We start from the raw sequence: 26,530 nt of genomic DNA, 5'->3' as shown, positions 1-26,530 counted from the left end.
GTGTCAGACATGACTGGGTGCCTTCCTGGGTTCAGCTCCGTGAGGGGCCTTTCCACTCAAAGTAGGTCCCATGCCTCCTTGGGGAGGAAGTGGGGCCCGCTTGCCTCCAAATTGCCAAAGGCTGGAACAAAGCTAGTTCTATCAGAGGTAAGAAAAGAGCAATTGGATGGATGTGGAAGCTGTTGCTGGGCCGCACTGCTTCAGGCCCCCCACCCCTCCGGCCCCGAGAGAAACAGGCGCCCTGTGGCCCCTCGGTCCTGTATGCAGTTTCACACATAGAATGTGTCCCCATAGGAGCCAAGAATTTTCCTGACAGACCTAGGCTCACTAGAGCTCTCCTACAGAGCAAAGGGGATGGGACAGATGTGTGGCTGTGGCTCTGCCTTTCCCTGGGAGTGTGGAGCCACTCCCTATGGCCCCGGGCTCCAGGGGAAATTGCCCCTGAATAATGACCTCCAAGAAGCGCTTTTCCAACTGGCTGAGACGTGGAGTTCTCAGGATGCAGGGAAAGCGAGTGTCCCTTCGGGGAAGCAAAGGCAGTCACCTGTTATCATTACTTACTAGAATAGTAGGTACCTTCTCTGGTTGGGCAGAGGCCTTCCCTACCTGATCTGAAAAAGAAAATGAAGTAGCTCGCTGATTTGAGAAATAATTCCCAGACTTGGGTTTCCAACCAGGATAGAATCCGACAATGGCCCTGTCTTTGTAGCCGCGTTAATTAACAGGTATGTGAAGCTCTAAATATCAGTGGAAATTACATACAGCATATAGGCCCCAGTGTTCTGGAATGGTGGAAAGAAACAACCAAACTCTTGAAGAGACTCTTTCAAAATGGATCATAGAGACTGACTGTACATGGATGGGCTTACTTCTGGCAGACTTACTCATATTACGGGTAACTGCACGTTCCCATTGTTGTTGTCCTTATGAAATTTTCTATGGGAGAACCCCCCACCCCAAATGAGGCAGGTGTTAGCAGATTTGCCGCAAGTAAGGAGGTGGGATTTCACAGCAGCTGGAACAATTAGGTAAGGTAATAAATCAGGTAACTAAGTTTGTGTAAAAAAAAATATCATTCCCCCTTGAGGAACAGATTCATGAATTTGTGCTCAGTGATCAGGTGTGGCTCAATGACTGGAAACACAATTCCTTGGCCTGACATCGCAAAGGTCCTTATACTGTTGTTTTAGCCACAATTCTGAAAGAGAAGGGAATACTAGACCACCTAACCTGCCTCTTGAGAAATCTGTATGAAGGTCAGGAAGCAACAGTTAGAGCAGGACATGGAACAACATACTGGTTCCAAAAAGGAAAAGGAGTATGTCAAGGCTGTATATTGTCACCCTGTTTATTTAACTTATATGCAGACTACATCATGAAAAATGCTGGGATGGAAGATACCTGAGCTGGAATCAAGATTGCCGGAAGAAATATCAATACACTTAGATATGCAGATGTCACCACCATTATGGCAGAATGGGAAGAGGAAAGCGTATGTCGGGGAACTTCTTGAGTTGCAGCAAAGGTGTGAAGGACCCTTTCGAAGTTCCAGAGGTTAGGTGTGGTTAGTCTCGAGATGCCTCAGCAGAAATGGGCCTCATGTCGCCTGGAATGGAGAGGCTTCTGGATATTCCCCAGTTGCAGCAGGTGCTCTCGAGTTACCACGGGGACTTCAGGGACCCTCTCTGGCGGCCTCAGGAAAGGCCAGTCATCATGCGTGTTGCTAGGGGGCCTCTCGTGATTCCTCTCCCGTCGGTGCCGGGGCCTAAGACGTTGTGTGGAGTCGGGGCCGGAACCTGAGGATTCCTCACCAATGCGGACATAGATCTTGGGGTAATTATGGAGTCTCCCCAGGGGAGTCAGTCCTCGTCTCGAGAGGGGGCATGCAGGTGCGCTTTCCTCCTGATCTGTAGCAGCAGTGTCACGCTTCCCATCTCGTGAGTCATGGGATCTGTGGCTTTCCCTCCAGGATTTTCCACTAGGCTTTCCCACGAGGCTTTCCCACAGGGCTGTCCCACGAGGCTTTCGCACAGGGCTGTCCCACGTGCCACCTTGGTGGCAGTCGATCCTCGGCGTGAAAGTCGAGGCAGTGCAGGGAAACCAGGTTCCTCTGGAATGCACTGAGACATCTAGGGGACTCTTCGAATGGTGGAACGACGCTGGAGATCCTCTCCCTTTCCTGTGGAGAGCGCCTCCTCTTGAAATGTGAAGGGAAGGCCGGGAATTTTTTTCCGACCAAGCAAGGAAAAATTCCCTCATCTTGAGGTACGAGACGGAAACGGGGCCCCTCTAGATGTGGGTGGGACATTCGTGCTTCCTCCTGAGTGGAGACGGGTAAGTCGGGGAACTTCTTCAGTGGCAAAAAGGGAGTGAAGGAACTTTTGGAAGTTCCAGAGGTTAGGTGTGATTAGCCTCGAGAAGCATCAGCGGAAATGGGACTCGACTCGCCTGGAGGGCAAAACCTCCTGGATTTTTTCGAGTTGGGGCTGGTGCTTTCGACTTACCACGGGGACCTCAGGGACACGATCTGGTGGCCTCAAGAAAGGCCAGTCCCCATGCAGGTTTCTCGCGGGCATCTTGGGATTCCTCTGCCTTTGATGCCGGGGCCTAAGACCTCGTGTGGAGTCGGGGCCGGAACCTGAGGATTCCTCTCCAGTGCTGACATGGATCTTGGGGTACTTCTGGAGTCTCCCCAGGGGAGTCAGTCCTCGTCTCGAATGCGGGCATGCACTTACGCTTTCCTCGAGAGCGGTAGCAGCAGTGTCATGCAGTCCGCCGCGTTGATCAAGGGATCTATGGCTTTCCCTCGAGGCTTTCCCACGAGGCTTTCCCACAGGGCTGTCCCACGTGCACACGTGGAGGGAGTCGATCCTCGGCTTGAACGTCGAGGCAGTGCAGGGAAAACAGGTTCCTCTGGAATGGACTGACACATCTGGGGGACTCTTGGAATGGTGGCACGACCCTGGAGTTCCTCTCGCCTTTCCTGTGGAGAGCGCCTCCTCTTGAGATGCGACGGGAACGCCGGGAATTCTTTCCCTACGAAACAGGGAAAGGATCCCTCATCTCGAGCTAGGAGGCGGAAACGGGGCTCCCCTGGATGTGTGCGGGACCCTCGTGCTTCCTCTCGAGTGGAGACGGCTATGTCGGGGACCTTCTGGACTTGCAGCAAGGGTGTGAAGAACCCTTTGGCAGTTCCAGTGGTTAGATGTGATTAGCCTCGAGAAGCCTCAGCGGAAATGGGCCTCATCTCGCCTGAAGGGCAATACCTCCTGGATTTTCTCCATTTGCAGCAGGTGCTCTCGACTTACGACGGGGACCACAGGGACACGCTCTGGTGGCATCAGGAAAGGCCAGTCCCCATGCGAGTTCCTCGGGGGCCTCTCGGGGTTCCTCTCCCGTCGATGCCGGGGCCTAAGACCTTGTGTGGAGTCGGGGCCGGAACCTGAGGATTCCTCTCCAGTGCTGACATGGATTTGGGGGAGTTCTGGAGTCTCCCGAGGGGAGTCAGTCCTCGTCTCGAATGCGGGCATGCACTTGCGCTTTCCTCCAGAGCGGTAGCAGCAGTGTCAGGCATTCCGCCGCGTGGATCAAGGGATCTATGGCTTTCCCTCGAGGCTTTCCCACGAGGCTTTCCCACAGGGCTGTCCCACGTGCCACCATGGTGGGAGTCGATCCTCGGAAGGAACGTCAAGGCAGTGCAAGGAAAACAGGTTCCTCTGGAATGGACTGACACATCTGGGGGACTCTTGGAATGGTGGCACGACGCTGGAGTTCATCTCGCCTTTCCTGTGGAGAGCGCCTCCTCTTGAGATGTGACGGGAACGCCGGGAATTCTTTCCCTACGAAACAGGGAAAGGATCCCTCATCTCGAGCTAGGAGGCGGAATCGGGGCTCCCCTGGATGTGTGCGGGACCCTCGTCCTTCCTCCCGAGTGGAGACGGGTATGTCGGGGAACTTCTTGAGTTGCAGCAAGGGTGTGAAGGACCCTTTGGAATTTCCAGTGGTTAGATGTGATTAGCCTCGAGAAACCTCAGCGGAAATGGGCCTTATTACGCCTGCAGGGCAAAACCTCCTGGATTTTCTCCAGTTGCGGTAGGTGCTCTCAACTTACGACGGGGACCTCAGGGACCCGCTCTGGTGGCCTCAGGAAAGGCCAGTCCCCATGCGAGTTCCTCGGGGGCCTCTCGGGATTCCTCTCCCGTCGATGCCGGGGCCTAAAACCTTGTGTGGAGTCGGGGCCAGAACCTGAGGAATCCTCTCCAGTGCTGACATGGATCTTGGGGTAGTTCTGGAGTCTCCCCAGGGGAGTCAGTCCTCGTCTCGAATGCGGGCATGCACGTGCGCTTTCCTCCAGAGGGGTAGCAGCAGTGTCAGGCATTCCGCCGCGTGGATCAAGGGATCTATGGCTTTTCCTCGAGGCTTTCCCACGAGGCTTTCCCACAGGGCTGTCCCACGTGCCACCGTGGTGGGAGTCGATCCTCGGAATGAACGTCGAGGCAGTGCAGGGAAAATACGTTCTTCTGGAATGGACTGACGCATCTGAGGGACTCTTGGAATGGTGGCACGACCCTGGCATACCTCTCACCTTTCCTGTGGAGAGCGCCTCCTCTTGAGATGCGACGGGAACGCCGGGAATTCTTTACCTACGAAACAGGGAAAGGATCCCTCATCTCGAGCTAGGAGGCGGAAACGGGGCTCCCCTGGATGTGTGCGGGACCCTCGTTTTTCCTCTCGAGTGGAGACGGGTATGTCGGGGAACTTCTGGACTTGCAGCAAGGGTGTGAAGGACCCTTTTGAAGTTCCAGTGGTTAGATGTGATTAGCCTCGAGAAGCCTCGGCGGAAATGGGCCTCATCTCGACTGGAGGGCAAAACCTCCTGGATTTTCTCGAGTTGCGGCAGGTGCTCTCGACTTAAGACGGGGACCTCAGGGACCCTCTCTGGTGGCCTCAGGAAAGGCCAGTCCCCATGCGAGTTCCTCACGGTCCTCTCGGGATTCCTCTCCCGTCGATTCCGGGGCCTAAGACCTTGTGTGGAGTCGAGGCCGGAACCTGAGGATTCCTCTCCAGTGCTGACATGGATCTTGGGGTACTTCTGCAGTCTCCCCAGGGGAGTCAGTCCTCGTCTCGAATGCGGGCATGCACATGCGCTTTCCTCCAGAGCGGTAGCAGCAGTGTCACGCATTCCGCTGCGTGGATCAAGGGATCTATGGTTTTCCCTCGAGTCTTTCCCACGAGTCTTTCCCACGAGGCTTTCCCACGAGGCTTTCCCACAGGGCTGTCCCACGAGCACACGTGGTGGGAGTCGATCCTCGGCTTGAACGTCAAGGCAGTGCAGGGAAAAGAGGTTCCTCTGGAATGGACTGACACATCTGGGGGACTCTTGGAATGGTGGCACGACCCTGGAGTTCCTCTCGCCTTTCCTGTGGAGAGCGCCTCCTCTTGAGATGCGACGGGAACGCCGGGAATTCTTTCCCTACGAAACAGGGAAAGGATCACTCATCTCGAGCTAGGAGGCGGAAACAGGGCTCCCCTGGATGTGTGTGGGACCCTTGTGCTTCCTCTCGAGTGGAGACGGGTATGTCGGGGAACTTCTTGAGTTGCAGCAAGGGTGTGAAGGACCCTTTGGAAGTTCCAGTGGTTAGATGTGATTAGCCTCGAGAAGCCTCAGCGGAAATGGGCCTCATCTCGCCTGGAGGGCAAAACCTCCTGGATTTTCTCGAGTTGCGGCAGGTGCTCTCGCCTTCGACGGGGACCTCGGGGACCCGCTCTGGTGGCCTCAGGAAAGGCCAGTCCCCATGCGAGGTCCTCGGGGGCCTCTCGGGATTCCTCTCCCGGCGATGCCGGGGCCTAAGACCTTGTGTTGAGTCGGGGCCGGAACCTGAGGATTCCTCTCCAGTGCTGACATGGATCTTGGGGTAATTCTGGAGTCTCCCCAGGGGAGGCAGTCCTCGTCTCGAATGCGGGCATGCTCTTGCGCTTTCCTCCAGAGCGAGAGCAGCAGTGTCACGCAGGCCGCCGCGTGGATCAAAGGATCTATGGTTTTCCCTCGAGTCTTTCCCACGAGGCTTTCTCACGAGGCTTTCCCACAGGGCTGTCCCACGAGCACACGTGGTGGGAGTCGATCCTCGGCTTGAACGTCAAGAAAGTGCAGGGAAAACAGGTTCCTCTGGAATGGACTGACACTTCTGTGGGACTCTTGGAATGGTGGCACGACCCTGGAGTTCCTCTCGCCTTTCCTGTGGAGAGCGCCTCCTCTTGAGATGCGACGGGAACGCCGGGAATTCTTTCCCTACGAAACAGGGAAAGGATCCCTCATCTCGAGCTAGGAGGCGGAATCGGGGCTCCACTGGATGTGTGCGCGACCCTCGTGCTTCCTCCCGAGTGGAGACGGGTATGTCGGGGAACTTCTTGAGTTGCAGCAAGGGTGTGAAGGACCCTTTGGAAGTTCCAGTGGTTAGATGTGATTAGCCTCGAGAAGCCTCAGCGGAAATGGGCCTCATCTCGCCTGGAGGGCAAAACTTCCTGGATTTTCTGGAGTTGCAGCAGGTGCTCTCGACTTACGACGGGACCTCAGGGACCCGCTCTGGTGGCCTCAGGAAAGGCCAGTCCCTTGCGAGTTCCTCGGGGGCCTCTCGGGATTCCTCTCCCGGCGATGCCGGGGCCTAAGACCTTGTGTGGAGTCGGGGCCGGAACCTGAGGATTCCTCTCAAGTGCTGACATGGATCTTGGGGTACTTCTGGAGTCTCCCCAGGGGAGTCAGTCCTCGTCTCGAATGCGGGCATGCACTTGCGCTTTCCTCCAGAGCGATAGCAGCAGTATCACGCAGTCCGACGCGTGGATCAAAGGTTCTATGGTTTTCCCTCGAGTCTTTCCCACGAGGCTTTCCCACAGGTCTGTCCCACGTGCACACGTGGTGGGAGTCGATCCTCGGCTTGAACGTCAAGGCAGTGCAGGGAAAACAGGTTCCTCTGGAATGGACTGACACATCTGGGGGACTCTTGGAATGGTGGCACGACCCTGGAGTTCCTCTCGCCTTTCCTGTGGAGAGCGCCTCCTCTTGAGATGCGACGGGAACGCCGCGAATTCTTTCCCTACGAAACAGGGAAAGGATCCCTCATCTCGAGCTAGGAGGCGGAAACGGGGTCCCCTGGATGTGTGCGGGACCCTCGTGCTTCCTCTCGAGTGGAGACGGGTATGTGGGGGAACTTCTTGAGTTGCAGCAAGGGTGTGAAGGACCCTTTGGAAGTTCCAGTGGTTAGATGTGATTAGCCTCGAGAAGCCTCAGCGGAAATGGGCCTCATCTCGCCTGGAGTGCAAAACCTCCTGGATTTTCTCGAGTTGCGGCAGGCGCTCTCGACTTACGACGGGGACCTCAGGGACCCGCTCTGGTGGCCTCAGGAAAGGCCAGTCCCCATGCGAGTTCCTCGGGGTCCTCTCGGGATTCCTCTCCCGTCCATGCCGGGGCCTAAGACGTTGTGTGGAGTCGGGAACGGAACCTGAGGATTCCTCTCCAGTGCTGATATGGATCTTGGGGTACTTCTGGAGTCTCCCCAGGGGAGTCAGTCCTCGTCTCGAATGCGGGCATGCACTTGCGCTTTCCTCCAGAGCGGTAGCAGCAGTGTCACTCTGTCCGCCGCGTGGATCAAAGGATCTATGGTTTTCCCTCGAGTCTATCCCATGAGGCTTTCCCACGAGGCTTTCCCACAGGGCTGTCCCACAGGGCTGTCCCACGTGCCAGCGTGGTGGGAGTCGATCCTCGGCGTGGGAGTCGATCCTCGGCGTGAAAGCCGAGGTAGTGCAGGGCAAACAGGTTCCTCTGAATGGACTGAGACATCTGGGGGACTCTTGGAATGGTGGCACGATGCTGGAGTTCCTCTCGCCTTTCCTGTGGAGAGCGCCTCCTCTTGAGATGCGACGGGGACGCCGCGAATTCTTTCCCTACGAAACAGGGAAAGGATCCCTCATCTCGAGCTAGGAGGCGGAAACGGGGTCCCCTGGATGTGTGCGGGACCCTCGTGCTTCCTCTCGAGTAGAGACGGGTATGTGGGGGAACTTCTTGAGTTGCAGCAAGGGTGTGAAGGACCCTTTGGAAATTCCAGTGTTTAGATGTGATTAGCCTCGAGAAGCCTCAGCGGAAATGGGCCTCATCTCGCCTGGAGGGAAAAACCTCCTGGATTTTCTCGAGTTGCGGCAGGTGCTCTCGACTTACGACGGTGACCTAAGGGACGCGCTCTGGTGCCCTCAGGACTGGCCAGTCCCCATTCCAGTGGCTCGGGAGCCTCTCGGGATTCCGCTCCCTTCGATGCCAGAGCCTAAGACCTTGTGTGGAGTCGTGTCTGGAACATGAGGTTTCCTCTCCAGTGCTGACATGGATCGTGGAGTACTTCTGGTGTTTCCCCAGGGGAGTAAGTCCCCGTTTCGAATGGGGGCATGCACGTGCGCTTTCCTCCAGAGCTGTAACAACACTGTCATGCCTCCCGGCGCGCCGATCATGGGATCTGTGGCTTTCCCACGAGGCTTTCCCACAGGACTGTCCCACGTGTCACCGTGGTGTGAGTCGATGCTCGGCGTGAAACTCGAGGCAGTGCAGGGATAACAGGTTCCTCTGGAATGGACTGAGATATCTGGGGGACTCTGGGAACGGTGGCACGACCCTGGAGTTCCTCTCGCCTTTCCTGTGAGGAGCGCCTCCACTTGAGATGCAACGGGAACTCCCAGAATTATTTCCCGAAAAAGCTGTGAAAGGATCCCTCATCTTGAGCTACGAGGCGAACACGGGGCTCCCCTGGATGTGGGCGGGACCCTCGTGCTTCCTCTCGAGTGGAGACGGGTATGTTAGGGAACTTCTTGAGTTGCAGCAAGGGTGTGAAGGACCTTTTAGAAGTTCCAGAGGTTAGGTGTGATTAGCTTCCAGAAGCCTCAGCGGAAATGGGCCTCACTCAGCTGGAGTGCAAAACCTCCTTGATTTTCTCGAGTTGCGGCAGGTGCTCTTGACTTACGACGGGGACTTTAGGGACCCGCTCTGGTGGCCTCAATACTGGCCCGTCCCCATTCGAATTGCTCGTGGTCCTCTCGGGATTCATCTTCCGTCGATGCCGGGGCCTAAGTCCTTGTGTGGAGTCGGGGCCGGAGCCTGAGGATTCCTCTCCAGTACTGACATGGATCTTGGAGTACTTTTGGAGTCTCCCCAGGGGAGTCAGTCTTCGTCTCGAATGGGGGCATGCACGTGCGCTTTCCTCCGAGCTGTAGCACCAGCGTCACGATTCCTGTCGCGTGGATCAAGGGATCTGTGGCTTTCCCTCGAGGCTTTCCCACGAGGCTTTCCCACAGGGCTGTCCCACGTGAGACCGTGGTGGGAGTCGATCCTCCTCGTTAAAGTCAAGGCAGTGCAGGGAAAACAGTATCCTCAGGAATGGACTGAGACATCTGGGGGACTCTTGGAATGGTGGCACGACGCTGGAGTTGCTCTCACCTTTCCTGTGGAGAGCCCCTACACTTGAGATGCGATGGGAACGCCAAGGAATCTCTCCTGAACAAGCAGCGAACGGACCCCTCATCTCGACCTACGAGGCGGAAACGGAGCTCTTCTGGATGTGAGTGGGACATGCGTGCTTCCTCTCGAGTGGAGAGGGGTATATAGGGGAACTTCTTGAGTTGCAGCAAGGGTGTCAAGGACCCTTTGGAAGTTCCAGAGCTTAGGTGTGATTAGCCTTGAGAAGCCTCAGCGGAAATGGGCCTCATCTCGCCTGCAGGGCAAAACCTCCTGGATTTTCTCTAGTTGCGGTAGGTGCTCTCGACTTACGACGGGGACCTCAGGGACCCGCTCTGGTGGCCTCAGGAAAGGCCAGTCCCCATGCGAGTTCCTCGGGGGCCTCTCGGGATTCCTCTACCCTCGATGCCGGGGCCTAAGACCTTGTGTGGAGTCGGGGCCGGAACCTGGGGATTCCTCTCCAGTGCTGACATGGATCTTGGGGTACTTCTGGAGTCATCCCAGGGGAGTCATTCCTCGTCTCGAATGCTGGCATGCACTTGCTCTTTCCTCCAGAGCCGTAGCAGCAGTGTCACGCAGTCCGCCGCGTGGATCAAAGGATCTATGGTTTTCCCTCGAGTCTTTCCCACGAGGCTTTCCCACAGGTCTGTCCCACATGCACACGTGGTGGGAGTCGATCCTCGGCTTGAACGTCAAGGCAGTGCAGGGAAAACAGGTTCCTCTGGAATGGACTGACACATCTGGGGGACTCTTGGAATGGTGGCACGACCCTGGAGTTCCTCTCGCCTTTCCTGTGGAGAGCGCCTCCTCTTGAGATGCGACGGGAACGCCGCGAATTCTTTCCCTACGAAACAGGGAAAGGATCCCTCATCTCGAGCTAGGAGGCGGAAACGGGGTCCCCTGGATGTGTGCGGGACCCTCGTGCTTCCTCTCGAGTGGAGACGGGTATGTGGGGGAACTTCTTGAGTTGCAGCAAGGGTGTGAAGGACCCTTTGGAAGTTCCAGTGTTTAGATGTGATTAGCCTCGAGAAGCCTCAGCGGAAATGGGCCTCATCTCGCCTGGAGGGCAAAACCTCCTGGATTTTCTCGAGTTGCGGCAGGTGCTCTCGACTTACGACGGGGACCTCAGGGACCCGCTCTGGTGGCCTCAGGAAAGGCCAGTCCCCATGCGAGTTCCTCGGGGTCCTCTCGGGATTCCTCTCCCGTCCATGCCGGGGCCTAAGACGTTGTGTGGAGTCGGGAACGGAACCTGAGGATTCCTCTCCAGTGCTGATATGGATCTTGGGGTACTTCTGGAGTCTCCCCAGGGGAGTCAGTCCTCGTCTCGAATGCGGGCATGCACTTGCGCTTTCCTCCAGAGCGGTAGCAGCAGTGTCACTCTGTCCGCCGCGTGGATCAAAGGATCTATGGTTTTCCCTCGAGTCTATCCCATGAGGCTTTCCCACGAGGCTTTCCCACAGGGCTGTCCCACAGGGCTGTCCCACGTGCCAGCGTGGTGGGAGTCGATCCTCGGCGTGGGAGTCGATCCTCGGCGTGAAAGCCGAGGTAGTGCAGGGCAAACAGGTTCCTCTGAATGGACTGAGACATCTGGGGGACTCTTGGAATGGTGGCACGATGCTGGAGTTCCTCTCGCCTTTCCTGTGGAGAGCGCCTCCTCTTGAGATGCGACGGGGACGCCGCGAATTCTTTCCCTACGAAACAGGGAAAGGATCCCTCATCTCGAGCTAGGAGGCGGAAACGGGGTCCCCTGGATGTGTGCGGGACCCTCGTGCTTCCTCTCGAGTGGAGACGGGTATGTGGGGGAACTTCTTGAGTTGCAGCAAGGGTGTGAAGGACCCTTTGGAAGTTCCAGTGTTTAGATGTGATTAGCCTCGAGAAGCCTCAGCGGAAATGGGCCTCATCTCGCCTGGAGTGCAAAACCTCCTGGATTTTCTCGAGTTGCGGCAGGTGCTCTCGACTTACGACGGTGACCTAAGGGACGCGCTCTGGTGCCCTCAGGACTGGCCAGTCCCCATTCCAGTGGCTCAGGAGCCTCTCGGGATTCCGCTCCCTTCGATGCCAGAGCCTAAGACCTTGTGTGGAGTCGTGTCTGGAACATGAGGTTTCCTCTCCAGTGCTGACATGGATCGTGGAGTACTTCTGGTGTTTCCCCAGGGGAGTAAGTCCCCGTCTCGAATTGGGGCATGCACGTGCGCTTTCCTCCAGAGCTGTAACAACACTGTCATGCCTCCCGGCGCGCCGATCATGGGATCTGTGGCTTTCCCACGAGGCTTTCCCACAGGACTGTCCCACGTGTCACCGTGGTGTGAGTCGATGCTCGGCGTGAAACTCGAGGCAGTGCAGGGATAACAGGTTCCTCTGGAATGGACTGAGATATCTGGGGGACTCTGGGAACGGTGGCACGACCCTGGAGTTCCTCTCGCCTTTCCTGTGAGGAGCGCCTCCACTTGAGATGCAACGGGAACTCCCAGAATTATTTCCCGAAAAAGCTGTGAAAGGATCCCTCATCTTGAGCTACGAGGCGAACACGGGGCTCCCCTGGATGTGGGCGGGACCCTCGTGCTTCCTCTCGAGTGGAGACGGGTATGTGGGGGAACTTCTTGAGTTGCAGCAAGGGTGTGAAGGACCTTTTGGAAGTTACAGACTGTAGGTTTGATTAGCTTCGAGAAGCCTCAACGGAAATGGGCCTCATCTCGCCTGGAGGGCAAAACCTCCTGGATTTTCTCGAGTTGCGGCAGGTGCTCTCGACTTACGACGGGGACCTCAGGGATCCTCTCTGGTGGCCTCAGGAAAGGCCAATCCCCATGCGAGTTGCTCGGGGGCCTCTCGGCATTCCTCTCCTTTCGATGCCGGGGCCTAAGACCTTGTGTGGAGTCGGGGCCAGAACCTGAGGATTCCTCTCCAGGGCTGACATGGATCTTGGGGTACTTCTGGAGTCTCCCCAGGGGAGTAAGTCCTCGTCTCGAATGGGGGCATGCACGTGCGCTTTCCTCCAGAGCAGTAGCAGCAGTGTCACCCTTCCTGTCGCGTGGATCAAGGAATCTGTGGCTTTCCCACGAGGCTTTCCCACAGGGCTGTCCCACGTGCCACCGTGGTGGGAGTCGATCCTCGGCGTGAAACTCGAGGCAGTGCAGGGAAAACAGGTTCCGCTGGAATGGACTGAGACATCTGGGGGACTCTGGGAATGGCGCAAAGACCCTGGAGTTCCTCTCGCCTTTCCTGTGGCGAGCGCCTCCTCTTGAGATGCGCCAGGAACGCCCAGAAATCTTTCCCGGGCAAGCAGCGAAAGGATCCCTCATCTCGAGCTACGAGGCGGAAACGGGACTCCTCTGGATGTGTGCAGGACCCGCGTGCTTCCTCTCGAGTGGAGACGGGTATGTCGGGGAGCTTCTTGAGTTGCAGCAAGGGTGTGAAGGACCTTTTGGAAGTTCCAGAGGTTAGGTGTGACTAGCCTTCAAAAGGAACAGCGGAAATGGGCCTCATCTTGCCTGGAGGGCAAAACCTCCTGGATTTTCTCGAGTTGCGGCAGGTGCTCTCTACTTATGACAGGGACCTCAGGGACCCGCTCTGGTGGCCTCAGGAAAGGCCTGTCCCCATGTGAGTTGGTCGCGGGCCTCTCGGGATTCCTCTCCCTTGGATGCTGGAGCCTAAGACCTTGTGTGGAGTCGGGCCCGGAACCTGAGGATTCCTCTCCAGTGCTGACATGGATCTTGGGGTACTTCTGGAGTCTCCCCAGGGAAGTAAGTCCTCGTTTCGAATGGGGGCATGCACGTGCCCTTTCCTCCAGAGCTGTAGCAGCAGTGTCACGCTTCCTATCAACTGCATCATGGTATCTGTGGCTTTCCCTCGAGGTTTTCCCACAAGGCTTTCCCATGAGGCTTTCCCACAGGGCTGTCCCATGTGCCACCGTGGTGTGAGTCGATCTGCGGCGTGAAAGTCGAGGCAGTGGAGGGAAAACACCTTCCTCTGGAATGGACTGGGACATCTGGGGGACTCTGAGAATGGTGGCACGACCCTGGAGTTCCTCTCGCCTTTCCTGTGGAGAGCGCCTCCTCTTGAGATGCGACAGGAACGCCCAGAATTCTTTCCCGACCAAGCAGGGAAAGGATCCCTCATCTGGAACTACAATGCGGAAACGGGGCTCCTCTTGATGTGGGCGGGACCATTGTGCTTCCTCTAGAGTGGACAGGGGTAGTCGGGGAATTTCTTGAGTTGCAGCAAGGGTGTGAAGGACCTTTTGGAAGTTCCAGAGGTTAGTTGTGATTAGTGTCGAGAAGCATCGGCGGAAATGGGCCTCATTTCGCCTGGAGGGGAGTACCTCCTGGATTTTCTCGAGTTGCGGCAGGTGCTCTCGTCTTACGACGGTGACTTAAGGCACCCGCTCTGGTGGCCTCAGGACTGGCCAGTCCCCATTCGAGTTGCTCGGGGACCGCTCGGGATTCCTCTCCCTTCGATGCCGGGGCCAAAGACCTTGTGTGGAGTCGGAGGCGGAACCTGAGGATTCCTCTCCAGTGCTGACATGGATCTTGCGGTACTTCTGGAGTCTGCCCAGGAGAGTCAGTCCTCGTCTCGAGAGGGGGCATGCACGTGCGCTTTCCTCCCGAGCTGTAGTAGCAGTGTCACGCTTCCCGTCGTGTCGATCATGGGATCTGTGGCTTTCCCTCGAGGCTTTCCCATGAGGCTTTCCCACGAGGCTTTCCCACAGGGCTGTCTCACGTGCCACCCTGGTGTGAGTCGATCCTTGGCGTGAAAGTCGAGGCAGTGCAGGGAAAAGAGGTTCCTCTGGAATGGACTGGGACATCTGGGGGACTCTGGGAATGGTGGCACGACCCTGGAGTTCCTCTCGCCTTTCCTTTGGAGAGCGCCTGCTCTTGAGATGCGACGGGAACGCCGTGAATTCTTTCCCGACCAAGCAGGGAAAGGATCCCTCATCTCGAGCTACGAGGTGGAAACGGGGCTCCTCTGGATGTGGGCCGAACCCCGTGCTTTCTTTCGACTGGAGACGGGTATGTCGGGGAACTTCTTGAGTTGCAGTAAGGGTGTCAAGGACCCTTTGGAAGTTCCAGAGGTTAGATGTGATTAGCCTCGAGACGCCTCAGCCAAAATGGGCCACATCTCGCCCGGAGGGGGGAACCTCCTGGTTTTCTCGAGTTGCGGCTTGTGCTCTCGACTTACGACGGGGACCTCATGGACCCGCTCTGTTGGCCTCAGGAAAGGTCATTCCCCATGCGAGTTGCTCGGTGGCCTCTCAGGATTCCTCGCCCGTCGATGCCGGCGCCTAAGACCTTGTGTGGAGTCGGACCAGAACCTGAGGATTCCTCTCCCGTGCTCACATGGATCTTGGCGTACTTCTGGAGTCTCCCAAGGGGCGTCAGTCCTCGTCTCGAGTGGGGTCATGCAGGTGTGCTTTCCTCCTGAGCAGTAGCAGCAGTGTCTCGCTTCCCGTCTTGTGGATCAAGGGATCTGTGTCTTTCCCTCGAGGCTTTTCCATGGGCTTTCCCACAGGGCTATTCCACGTGCCACCATGCAGTGCTGGGAAAACAGGAACCTCCTTCCCCACATAGGGGGTACACTGTCCCCTTGGGCGTGTATCTCCGGGGCATTCGCGCTTGGGGGTTGCCACGGATGTTGGCCTCAGGCTCCACATGAGAAAAGCCCCTAATGGCATTAGCTGCCGGTCCAGACGCTGGCCCCTCAGGTCTCTGGCCGGAGCCTTGGGCTCCAGGCAACTCAAAGCCCTCGGGGCTGGTGCTCTGGGACTGCTGTAGGGAAAGGACGCCAGGAGCCCACGGAGGAGTTGGGGAGGCGCAGGTGGCATATGGAGGCGAGGACAGCGTGGGATCTAGGTGGAGGCGCTGGAGAGAGCGTCCATTGTCCCGGAATGCCTCGGAGGAGCCAGCGGGGGACAGTCCAGGCCCAGGGACCTGTGGTATGTGAAAAGGTGGGAAACCCCAGAACAAGGCAGGCTGGGAAAGGGGGCGTGGGCGGCCAATTCAAAGGGACCTAGGGGGCGTTTCCTGGGCGGTGAGCTCCCTTGGCACTGCTGAGGGCCCCTGATTGATCCACCCGGGGTTGATCCCACCATCCGCTGCGAGGGAGGGCCACAAACCAAAGCCCCCGAACTGCCCACCCACCCCAACGGGGATCTTGGCGGTCCGGGGCACAGCTGTGCCCGGGAAAAGCCCACTCACTCCACGGGACTCCGTCCAGGGTCTCTGCTTGGAAAGAGGCCAGGGGCGGCCCCCTCCATCTACGCACCCAAACCCTATTGACGTCAATGGGGGCGGAGACGCCTCCCGCTCTCCAGAGTCCTGGGCTGCTGGGTCCCCGCCCACTCGGCCAGCAGTCTGCAGCGCTCCTGTGTGCCTCTCCCACCATGGCTTCGTCCAGCTCCTCCAGCACCTCAAGCGGTACGTTTGCCCTCGGTCCCTGGGGTCGGATCACGTCTCAGGGGATTTGCGGGTGGCCCGGGCAAGGGCTCTCGGCCCACGTGTCGACCCCCGCTCCCGCCCGAGAACGGCGGGGACCCATCGGCCGGGCCCGGGGTTCCCAGGCGTCAGGTGTGCCCAAAGTTGGAGGGCGTTGCATCGTTCGTTCATCTTGCTCCTTTGGCACACACATGGCTTCTCCGTTCTCTTTTCTGGGAAGACAGTGTTGTTTTAGGGGGCGTGCTGCGGGAGTCAGGGGCCGGTGGGAGCGGGTGCTGTGCTGGGATGAGGCCCTTTATCCTCACATCTTCCTGTGGGAACGGGAGTCGGGGAGCTCTGTGGCCTTGCCGCCTTCAGTGGCTTCCTCTGCACACGGGCTTAGTGCCTTCTGCCTTCTGTCAGTCGTTACGGGGTTTGGGCTTCGCTTTGGCGGCCTTGGCCTTGGCCCTGGCCTGGGCCTTGGCCTTACCCTTGGCGTTGCCCTTGCCCTTGCCCTTGGCCTTCGGCTTGGCCTTCCCTAGGCCTTGTCCTTGGCCTTACCTTGTCCTTGCCCTTACCTTTTCCTTGCCCTTAAACTTAAACTTGACCTTGACTTTGACCTTGAACTTGAACTTGACCTTGACTTTGACCTTGAACTTGAACTTGACCTTGACCTTGAACTTGACCTTGAACTTGAACTTGAACTTGAACTTGACCTTGAACTTGAACTTGAACTTGAACTTGAACTTGACTTTGACCTTGAACTTGAACTTGAACTTGACTTTGACCTTGAACTTGAACTTGAACTTGAACTTGAACTTGACCTTGACCTTGAACTTGAACTTGAACTTGACCTTGACCTTGAACTTGAACTTGACTTTGACCTTGAACTTGAACTTGAACTTGAACTTGACCTTGAACTTGACCTTTAACTTGACCTTGACCTTGAACTTGAACTTGAACTTGAACTTGACCTTGACTTTGACGTTGAACTTGAACTTGAACTTGACCTTGAACTTGAACTTGAACTTGAACTTGAACTTGACTTTGACCTTGAACTTGAACTTGAACTTGAACTTGACCTTGACCTTGAACTTGAACTTGACCTTGACTTTGACCTTGAACTTGACCTTGACTTTGACCTTGAACTTGAACTTGAACTTGACTTTGACCTTGAACTTGACCTTGACCTTGACTTTGACCTTGAACTTGACCTTGACCTTGACCTTGAACTTGAACTTGACCAACAACGGGAGACCAGATTTGCTCAGAGCACCGGAGGTCCAGAGGCAGGGCCGTGTATCTCCCCTTCCCTTTGTGATCATTGCAAAGACATTCCTAGCTGATAGCGGGAGTGCCCATGAAGAAGCAAGCAGTGGGAGTGTGTTTGACACGACTGTGTGCCTCAACTCCACAAGGGGCCTTTCCTCTCGAAGTAGGCCCCATGTCCCCTTGGGGAGGGTGTCATGCCTCTTTTCTCCACACTGCCAAAGGGTGGAGCAAAGCTCGCTCTGTCAGAGGTACAAAAACAGCAATTGAATGGATTTTCAAGCTCTTGCTAGGCTGCACCCTTTCAGGGCCCACTTTACTGAAACAGGTGCTCTGTGGCCCCCGGTTGGGTATGCAGGTTCACAAACAGGGTGAGATCCTGTCCAAGCCAACAATTTTCCTGAAAGACCTAGGCTCACTAAAGCTCTCCTCCAGAGCAAAGGGGATAGAGGAGATGTATGGAGGAGTCTTTGCCTTTCCCTGTGAGTGTGGGGCTACTCCCTACGGCCCCAAGCTCAGGGATAACTGCCTCTAAGAAAGGAATGGCAAGAAGCGCTAATCTTGGAGGTTGGGACAGGGAGTTCGCAGCATGTGGGGAAAGAAAGACTTCTTCGGGGAAGAAGAGGCAACCACCGGGGGTGTGTTCGCAAGCCTCTATTTGGAAGGAACACGTTTGCTTATACAACTCAAGACCTCCAGATCTGCTCAGAGGACTGAAGTTCCAGAGACAGGGCCATGTATCTCCCCTTCCCTTTGAGATCCTTGCCAAGACATTCCTAGCAGATTGTCGGAGTGCCCATGAAGAAGCAAGCAGCGGGAGTGTGCTTGACATCACTGGCTGCCTACCTGGGCTCAGCTCCTCAAGGGGCCTTTCTCTCCTGGTAGGCCCTATGTCCCCTTTGGGAGAGGGTTGTGCCCTCTTCCCTCCACACTGCCAAAGGGTGGAGGTGGAGCAAACTCGTTCTCTCCGAGGTAAAAGAAAGACAAATTGGATGGATCTTTAAGCTCTTGCTATGCTGCACCCCTCCAGGACCCACTCGAGCAAAACAGGTGCCCTGTGGCCCCTAGGTCGGGTATGCAGGTTCACACACCGGGTGTGATCCCGTCAAAGCCAAGAATTTTCCTGACAGACCTAGGCTCACTAGAGCTCTCCTCCAGAGGAAAGGGGACAGAAAAGATGTGTGTGTGGAGGTGGCTCTGCCTTTCCAGGTCCCAATCTCAGGGATAACTGCCCCTAAGAAAGGAACTGCTGCTGCTGCTGCTGCTGCTGCTGCTGCTGCTGCTGCTGCTGCTGCTGCTGCTGCTAAGTTGGTTCAGTCGTGTTCGACTCTGTGCGACGCCATAGACGGTAGCCCACTAGGCTCCCCCGTCCCTGGGATTCTCCAGGCAAGAACAGTAAGTGGGTTGCCATTGCCTTCTCCAATGCATGAAAGTGAAAATGAAAGTGCAGTCGCTCAGTCGTGTCCGACCCTCAGCGACCCCATGGACTGCAGCCTACCAGGCTTCTCTGTCCATAGGATTTTCTGAAAGGAACTGCAAGAAGCACTTTTCCAGGAGGCTGGGAAAGGGAGTTTGCAGGATGTGGGGAAAGAGAGCCTCCTTCGGGGAAGAATAGGCGGCCACTTGTTTTGTGTTGCAAACCTCTATTTGGAAGGAACAGGTTAGCTTATACAAAGGGAGACCTCCAGATCTGCTCAGAGGACCGAAGTTGCAGAGGCAGGTCGGTGTATCTTCCCTTCACTTTGCGATCCTTGCAAAGACATTCCTTGCTGCTAGATGACTCAGCAAGGGCCTTTGAGACTGTTGTTTTCTTTCCTAGGTTCAAAGATTCCTTCAGTTCCTAATATAGATATCCTAGAAATGATATGACATCCGTGAAAATCTGATATGTCCTGGTCAAATGCTGTCAGTTATCATTCTAGTTATCATATTAAAGCATTTCAAGTCGCAGCAGTGACCAGATGACATTGTCAATTTCTATTTCATCAGGTTTTAACCATGTCCTCTGTGGTTTCACACTGATGCCTTTGCAGAAATACTGCTATTTCAAGATATATGGAAAATACTTTTTTTAAGCTTACTGATAATTTGTTTGTTTGTTTGCTTGTCTTCTGGTAAGCTGCTACCAGATGGAATTTAGTCTCCTCTCTAGGTTAAGAGAACTAAGTTTTCTTAGAATGCAATTTTTGATCACAGACTATGAGTTTCTCTACCTTTCATTGATTTATAATTGTTTTCATCATCTGTTTTTTTACTTCGGTAAAGTAAATAAGCCTTATTTAAGATTTTGGTACATGTAGGATGGACTAAGCTTTCCCCACTCTTGCAAGTTCCCGTAACCCTTCAGATTCTTCTCGTGGGACCAAGATCTCACTTTCCTCCAGAGGGACAATCCAAGCTTTTTATCAGTTGATCTGCCCCTGACATCAGAGTCAAGTTGAGCACGAGTTGGCCTATAATTTAGGCATGAAACTATGACTACATAAAGAAAAGGTGACTTTATGATTCAGGGATGGCCATGATATGCCTTGCACTTCAGAGAAAATGGGTTAAAATGATTTTTTTTTCCTTCAAAACTGCACACCCAGTTCTTTCAGCATATGCAATTGAAAACATCTAGTCATTAGGTCAGTTTTCATTCCAATCCCAAAGAAAGGCAATGACAAAGATTATTCAAGCTGCTGCACAATTGCACTCATCTCACACACTAGTAAAGTAATGCTCAAAATTCTCCAAGTTCACATGAACTGTGAACTTCCAGATGTTCAAGAGGGATTTAAAAAATGCAGAGAAACCAGAGATCAAATTGCCAACATCCACTGGATCATTGAAAAAGCAAGAGAGTTCCGGAAAAAAAAAAAACCCATCTATTTCTGCTTTATTGACAATGCCAAAGCCTTTGACTGTGTGGATCACAAGAAACTGGGAAAAATTCTGAAAGAGATGGGAATACCAGACCACCTGACCTGTCTCTTGAGAAACCTGTATGCAGGTCAGGAAGAAACAGTTCGAACTGGACATGGAACAACAGACTGGTTCTACATAGGAAAAGGAACATGTCAAGGCTGTATATAGTCACCCTGCTTATTTAACTTATATGCAGAGTACAGCATGAGAAACACTGGGCTGGAGGAAGCACACGCTGGAATCAAGGTTGCTGGGAGAAATATCAATAATCTCAGATATTCAGATGACACCACCCTTATGGCAGAAAGTGAAGAAGAGCTAAAGAGTCTCCTGATGAAAGTGAAAGAGGAGAGTGAAAAAGTTAGCTTAAAGCTCAGCATTCAGAAAACTACAATCATTGCATCCAGTCTCATCACTTCATGGCAAATAGATGGGAAAACATTGGAAACAGCAGCAGACTATTTTGGGGGGCTTGGAAATCACTGCAGGTGATGGCTGCCTCCATGAACTTAAAACATATTTATGACTTGGAAGAAAAGTGATGACCAAACTAGACAGCATATTAAAAAGCCGAGACGTTGCTTTGCCAACAAAGATCCATCCGGTCAAGGCTATGGTTTTTCCATATGTCATGGATGGATATGAAAGATGCACTATAAAGAAAGTGACAGCTGAAAATGTGATGCTTTTGAACTGTGGTGTTGGAGAAGATGCTTGTAGGTCGCTTAGACTACAAGGAGACGCAACCACTCCATCCTAAAGGAAATCAGGTCTGAATATCCATTGGAAGGACTAATACTGAACCTGAAACTCCAATACTTTGGCCACTTGATGTGAAGAGCTGACTCACTTGGAAGTTGCTTTGATTTGCCTATGAGTGTGGGAGCCCTCCCTGGGCAAAGGGCCTCAGGGGTCATTGCCACTGAATCATGACATCCAAGCAAGCGCATTCCAGCTGTGTGACATGCAGGAAGCAGGAGACTGGGACATCTGTCTTCCTTAGAGGAAGGAAAGTCATCCACAGAGAGTGTGTTTTCAGGCCTCTCTTTGCAGCAAGTGTTTTGCTTCTCAGACATCAGAGCTGCAGGCTTGCTCTGAGGGCCTCAATTCCAGAGTCAGGGCTGTGTGTCTCACTGCACTTTCCAAGCATTGCAGACACATTCCTAGGTTGGAGCAGTGCTTCCCATGAGAAAGAAGCCTCGGGAGTGTGTCTGAGCGGGCTGAGTGCCATGCTAGGGTCACCTAGTCGAGGGCACCTTGCACATCCAATGGGCCCCAGGCGAGTAGCTATGGACCGGCCCCTCGGTTGAGATATCCCAAAGCAGGGAACAAAGCTAGCTCTGTCTGTCAGAAGGAGGAAAACAGCAATGGGATGGATTTTCAAGCAGTTGCTCAGTCACACCACGTGAGGGCTCCGCGGGAAAGAAATGCGAATTTTGGCCTCTAGGCCCAGTATCCAGATGTGTGCACAGGATATTTTCCCCACAGGATCCAAGAATGTTCCAGACAGACCTAAGCTCACTAGCTCTCTCCTGCAGAGGAAATGAAATATTGTTGCTGAACCACGAAAAGATGCTGGGATTCTTGGCTTATGGAGGAGAAGAATTCAATCCAGGGCCCAAGACGAGGCTTGATTGCTCAGAGCTTTTGTGCAATCGAGTCTTATTCAAGTAGAAAGGAGATAGAGAAAGCTTCTGACAGAGACATCACAAGGGGCAGAAAGTGTACCCCCTTGCTAGTGTTAGTAATGGAGTTATATACTCTCCAATAAGTTATTACAACGAACAAAAGAATGTCTGGAGGTTGTAAAGACTCACTAGACCTACTCCCATCATTTACATTTTAAGATAACAGGATTAGCCAGAAGGTTTTTCCAGAGACCGTCCTCAAGAAGGATGCATGATTGTTATGTAATCCGAAGGAATGTAGAGGGGAAAAAAGTGTGCCCTTTCTTCCTCCTTGAGAATTCTAAACCCCTCTCTCCTTGGGGACCCTCGAACTTCTTATAAACCTGCCTTGGCAATGACTCTCTCCGAAACATGATTGAACAGCCGTTTGGAGCTTCCTTTGACTTTCCCTGGGAGGGAGGGAGCCCTCCCTGAGCACAGGGCCTCAGGGGCCATGGCCAATGAAAACTAATCTCCCAGTAAGTGCTTTTCAGCCCTGTGTGACTCTCAGCCCACAGGAGGCTGAGAAAACTCTCTTCCTTGGAGGAAGGAAAGGCAGCCCAAGAGTGTGTTTTCAGGCCTGTATCTTGCAGCAAGTGTTTGGCTTGTTAGACATAAGACCTGCAGGCCTGCTCCAACAGACTCCATTCCAGAATCAGGGCCTTGTGTCTCCCTGCAGTTTCCTGGCCTCGCAAACACATTCCTAGGGGAGAGCAGTCCTGCCCATGGGGAAGCAGGCTGCGGGAGTGTGTCTGAGGGGGCCAGGTGCCATGCTGGGGTCACCTGGTCGAGGGCACCTTGCACCTCCAATGGACCCCAGGCAAGGAGTTGCAGGCCACCACCTTGCTTCTGAAATCCCAAAGTGGGGAGCAAAGCTCGCTCTGTCAGAGGGAAGAAAACAGCAACAGGATGGATTTTCAAGCAGTTGCTAGGCTGTACTGCGTTAGGGCTCCAAGGAAGAAAAATGCAGATGTTAGCCCCTACGACTGGTATCCAGGTGGGCTCCCAGGATGATTTCCCCGCAGGATCCAAGAACGTTCCAGACAGACCTGGGCTCACTAGCTCCCTCCTGCAGAGGAAACATGATAGAACAGCTGTTTGGAGGTTGCTTTGACTTCCCCTGGGAGGGTAGGATCCCTCCCTGGGTGCAGGGCCTCAGGGGCCATTGCCGCTGAGAAATGCCCTCTAAGCCAGACCTTTCCAGCCTTGTATGACTCAGCACGGAGGAGACTGGAAAAGCTATCTTCCTTGGAGGAAGGAAAGGCAGCCCCAGAGAGTGTGTTTTCACACCTGTATCTCGCAGCAAGCGTTTGCCGTCTCAGACGTCAGACCTCCAGGCCTGCTCCAACGGCCTCAGTTCCAGAGTCAGGGCCGTGTGTCTCCCTGCATTTTCTGAGCCTTGGGAACACATTCCTAGGTCAGAACAGTCCTGCCCATGGGGAAGGAGGCTGCGGGAGTGTGTCTGAGGGGGTCGGGTGCCATGCTGGGGTCCAGTAGACCTGGTACCTCCAATAGACCCCAGGACAACAGCGGTGGGGCTCCCCCTGGCTTCCGAAATGCCAAAGCGAGAAGCAAAGCTAGCTCTATCAGAAGGAAGAAAAGAGCAATTAGATGGATGTTCAGGCTGTTGCTGGGCCGCACCACTTCAGGTTACCCCCCGAGAGGAGCAGGCGCCCTGTGGCCCCTCGGTCCCATATGCAGGTTAACACACAGGATGTGTCCCCATAGGAGCCAAGAATTTTCCTGACAGACCTAGGCTCACTAGAGCTCTCCTACAGGGCAAAAGGGATAGAACAGACTGTGGATGTGACTCTGCCTTTCCCAGCGAGCATGGGGCCCTCCCTATGGCCCCGGGCTCCAGGGAAAATTGTCCCTGAAAAATGACCTCCAAGAAGCGCTTTTCCAGCAGGCTGGGATGCAGAGTTCACAGGATGTGGGGAAAGTGATCGTCCTTCAGGGAAGAAGAGGCAGCCACCCAGTGTGTGTTTGCAAGCCTGTATTTGGAAGAAACTGGTTTGCTTCTTCAAGGGGAGACCTCCAGGTCTGCTCAGAGGACCGAAATTCCAGAGGCAGCACCATGCATCTCCCCTGTCCTTTCTGAGCCTTGGAAAGACATTCCTAGCTTATAGCGGTATTGCTCATGAAGAAGCAGGATGCAGGAATGTGTCAGACATGACTGGGTGCCTTCCTGGGTTCAGCTCCGTGAGGGGCCTTTCCACTCAAAGTAGGTCCCATGCCTCCTTGGGGAGGAAGTGGGGCCCGCTTGCCTCCAAATTGCCAAAGGCTGGAACAAAGCTAGTTCTATCAGAGGTAAGAAAAGAGCAATTGGATGGATGTGGAAGCTGTTGCTGGGCCGCACTGCTTCAGGCCCCCCACCCCTCCGGCCCCGAGAGAAACAGGCGCCCTGTGGCCCCTCGGTCCTGTATGCAGTTTCACACATAGAATGTGTCCCCATAGGAGCCAAGAATTTTCCTGACAGACCTAGGCTCACTAGAGCTCTCCTACAGAGCAAAGGGGATGGGACAGATGTGTGGCTGTGGCTCTGCCTTTCCCTGGGAGTGTGGAGCCACTCCCTATGGCCCCGGGCTCCAGGGGAAATTGCCCCTGAATAATGACCTCCAAGAAGCGCTTTTCCAACTGGCTGAGACGTGGAGTTCTCAGGATGCAGGGAAAGCGAGTGTCCCTTCGGGGAAGCAAAGGCAGTCACCTGTTATCATTACTTACTAGAATAGTAGGTACCTTCTCTGGTTGGGCAGAGGCCTTCCCTACCTGATCTGAAAAAGAAAATGAAGTAGCTCGCTGATTTGAGAAATAATTCCCAGACTTGGGTTTCCAACCAGGATAGAATCCGACAATGGCCCTGTCTTTGTAGCCGCGTTAATTAACAGGTATGTGAAGCTCTAAATATCAGTGGAAATTACATACAGCATATAGGCCCCAGTGTTCTGGAATGGTGGAAAGAAACAACCAAACTCTTGAAGAGACTCTTTCAAAATGGATCATAGAGACTGACTGTACATGGATGGGCTTACTTCTGGCAGACTTACTCATATTACGGGTAACTGCACGTTCCCATTGTTGTTGTCCTTATGAAATTTTCTATGGGAGAACCCCCCACCCCAAATGAGGCAGGTGTTAGCAGATTTGCCACAAGTAAGGAGGTGGGATTTCACAGCAGCTGGAACAATTAGGTAAGGTAATAAATCAGGTAACTAAGTTTGTGTAAAAAAAAATATCATTCCCCCTTGAGGAACAGATTCATGAATTTGTGCTCAGTGATCAGGTGTGGCTCAATGACTGGAAACACAATTCCTTGGCCTGACATCGGAAAGGTCCTTATACTGTTGTTTTAGCCACAATTCTGAAAGAGAAGGGAATACTAGACCACCTAACCTGCCTCTTGAGAAATCTGTATGACGGTCAGGAAGCAACAGTTAGAGCAGGACATGGAACAACATACTGGTTCCAAAAAGGAAAAGGAGTATGTCAAGGCTGTATATTGTCACCCTGTTTATTTAACTTATATGCAGACTACATCATGAAAAATGCTGGGATGGAAGATACGTGAGCTGGAATCAAGATTGCCGGAAGAAATATCAATACACTTAGATATGCAGATGTCACCACCATTATGGCAGAATGGGAAGAGGAACGCGTATGTCGGGGAACTTCTTGAGTTGCAGCAAAGGTGTGAAGGACCCTTTCGAAGTTCCAGAGGTTAGGTGTGGTTAGTCTCGAGATGCCTCAGCAGAAATGGGCCTCATGGCGCCTGGAATGGAGAGGCTTCTAGATATTCCCCAGTTTCAGCAGGTGCTCTCAAGTTACCACGGGGACTTCAGGGACCCGCTCTGGCGGCCTCAGGAAAGGCCAGTCATCATGCGTGTTGCTAGGGGGCCTCTCGTGATTCCTCTCCCGTCGGTGCCGGGGCCTAAGACGTTGTGTGGAGTCGGGGCCGGAACCTGAGGATTCCTCACCAATGCTGACATGGATCATGGGGTAATTATGGAGTCTCCCCAGGGGAGTCAGTCCTCGTCTCGAGAGGGGGCATGCAGGTGCGCTTTCCTCCTGATCTGTAGCAGCAGTGTCACGCTTCCCATCTCGTGAGTCATGGGATCTGCGGCTTTCCCTCCAGGATTTTCCACGAGGCTTTCCCACGAGGCTTTCCCACAGGGCTGTCCCACTAGGCTTTCGCACAGGGCTGTCTCACGTGCCACCTTGGTGGCAGTCCATCCTCGGCGTGAAAGTCGAGGCAGTGCAGGGAAAACAGGTTCCTCTGGAATGGACTGAGACATCTGGGGGACTCTTGGAATGGTGGAACGACGCTGGCATACCTCTCGCCTTTCCTGTGGAGAGCGCCTCCTCTTGAGATGCGACGGGAACGCCCAGAATTCTTTCCCGACCACCAGCGAAAGGATCCCTCATCACGAGCTACGAGCGGAAACGGGGCTCTTCTGGAGGTGGGCCGGACCCTCGTGCTTCCTCTCGAGTGGAGACGAGTATGTCAGGCAACTTCTTGAGTTGCAGCAAGGGTGTGAAGGACCTTTTGGAAGTTACAGACTTTAGGTTTGATTAGCTTCGAGAAGCCTCAACGGAAATGGGCCTCATCTCGCCTGGAGGGAAAAACCTCCTGGATTTTCTCGAGTTGCGGCAGGTGCTCTCGACTTAAGACGGGGACCTCAGGGACACTCTCCGGTGGCCTTAGGAAAGGCCAGTCCCCATGCGAGTTGCTCGGGGGCCTCTCGGCATTCCTCTCCGTTCGATGCCGGGGCCTAAGACCTTGTGTGGAGTCG

Source organism: Ovis canadensis, chromosome 9 (assembly GCF_042477335.2).
Source record: "Ovis canadensis isolate MfBH-ARS-UI-01 breed Bighorn chromosome 9, ARS-UI_OviCan_v2, whole genome shotgun sequence".
In the NCBI taxonomy this organism is placed as follows: Eukaryota; Metazoa; Chordata; class Mammalia; order Artiodactyla; family Bovidae; genus Ovis; species Ovis canadensis.
This window is presented reverse-complemented; position numbering follows the sequence as displayed.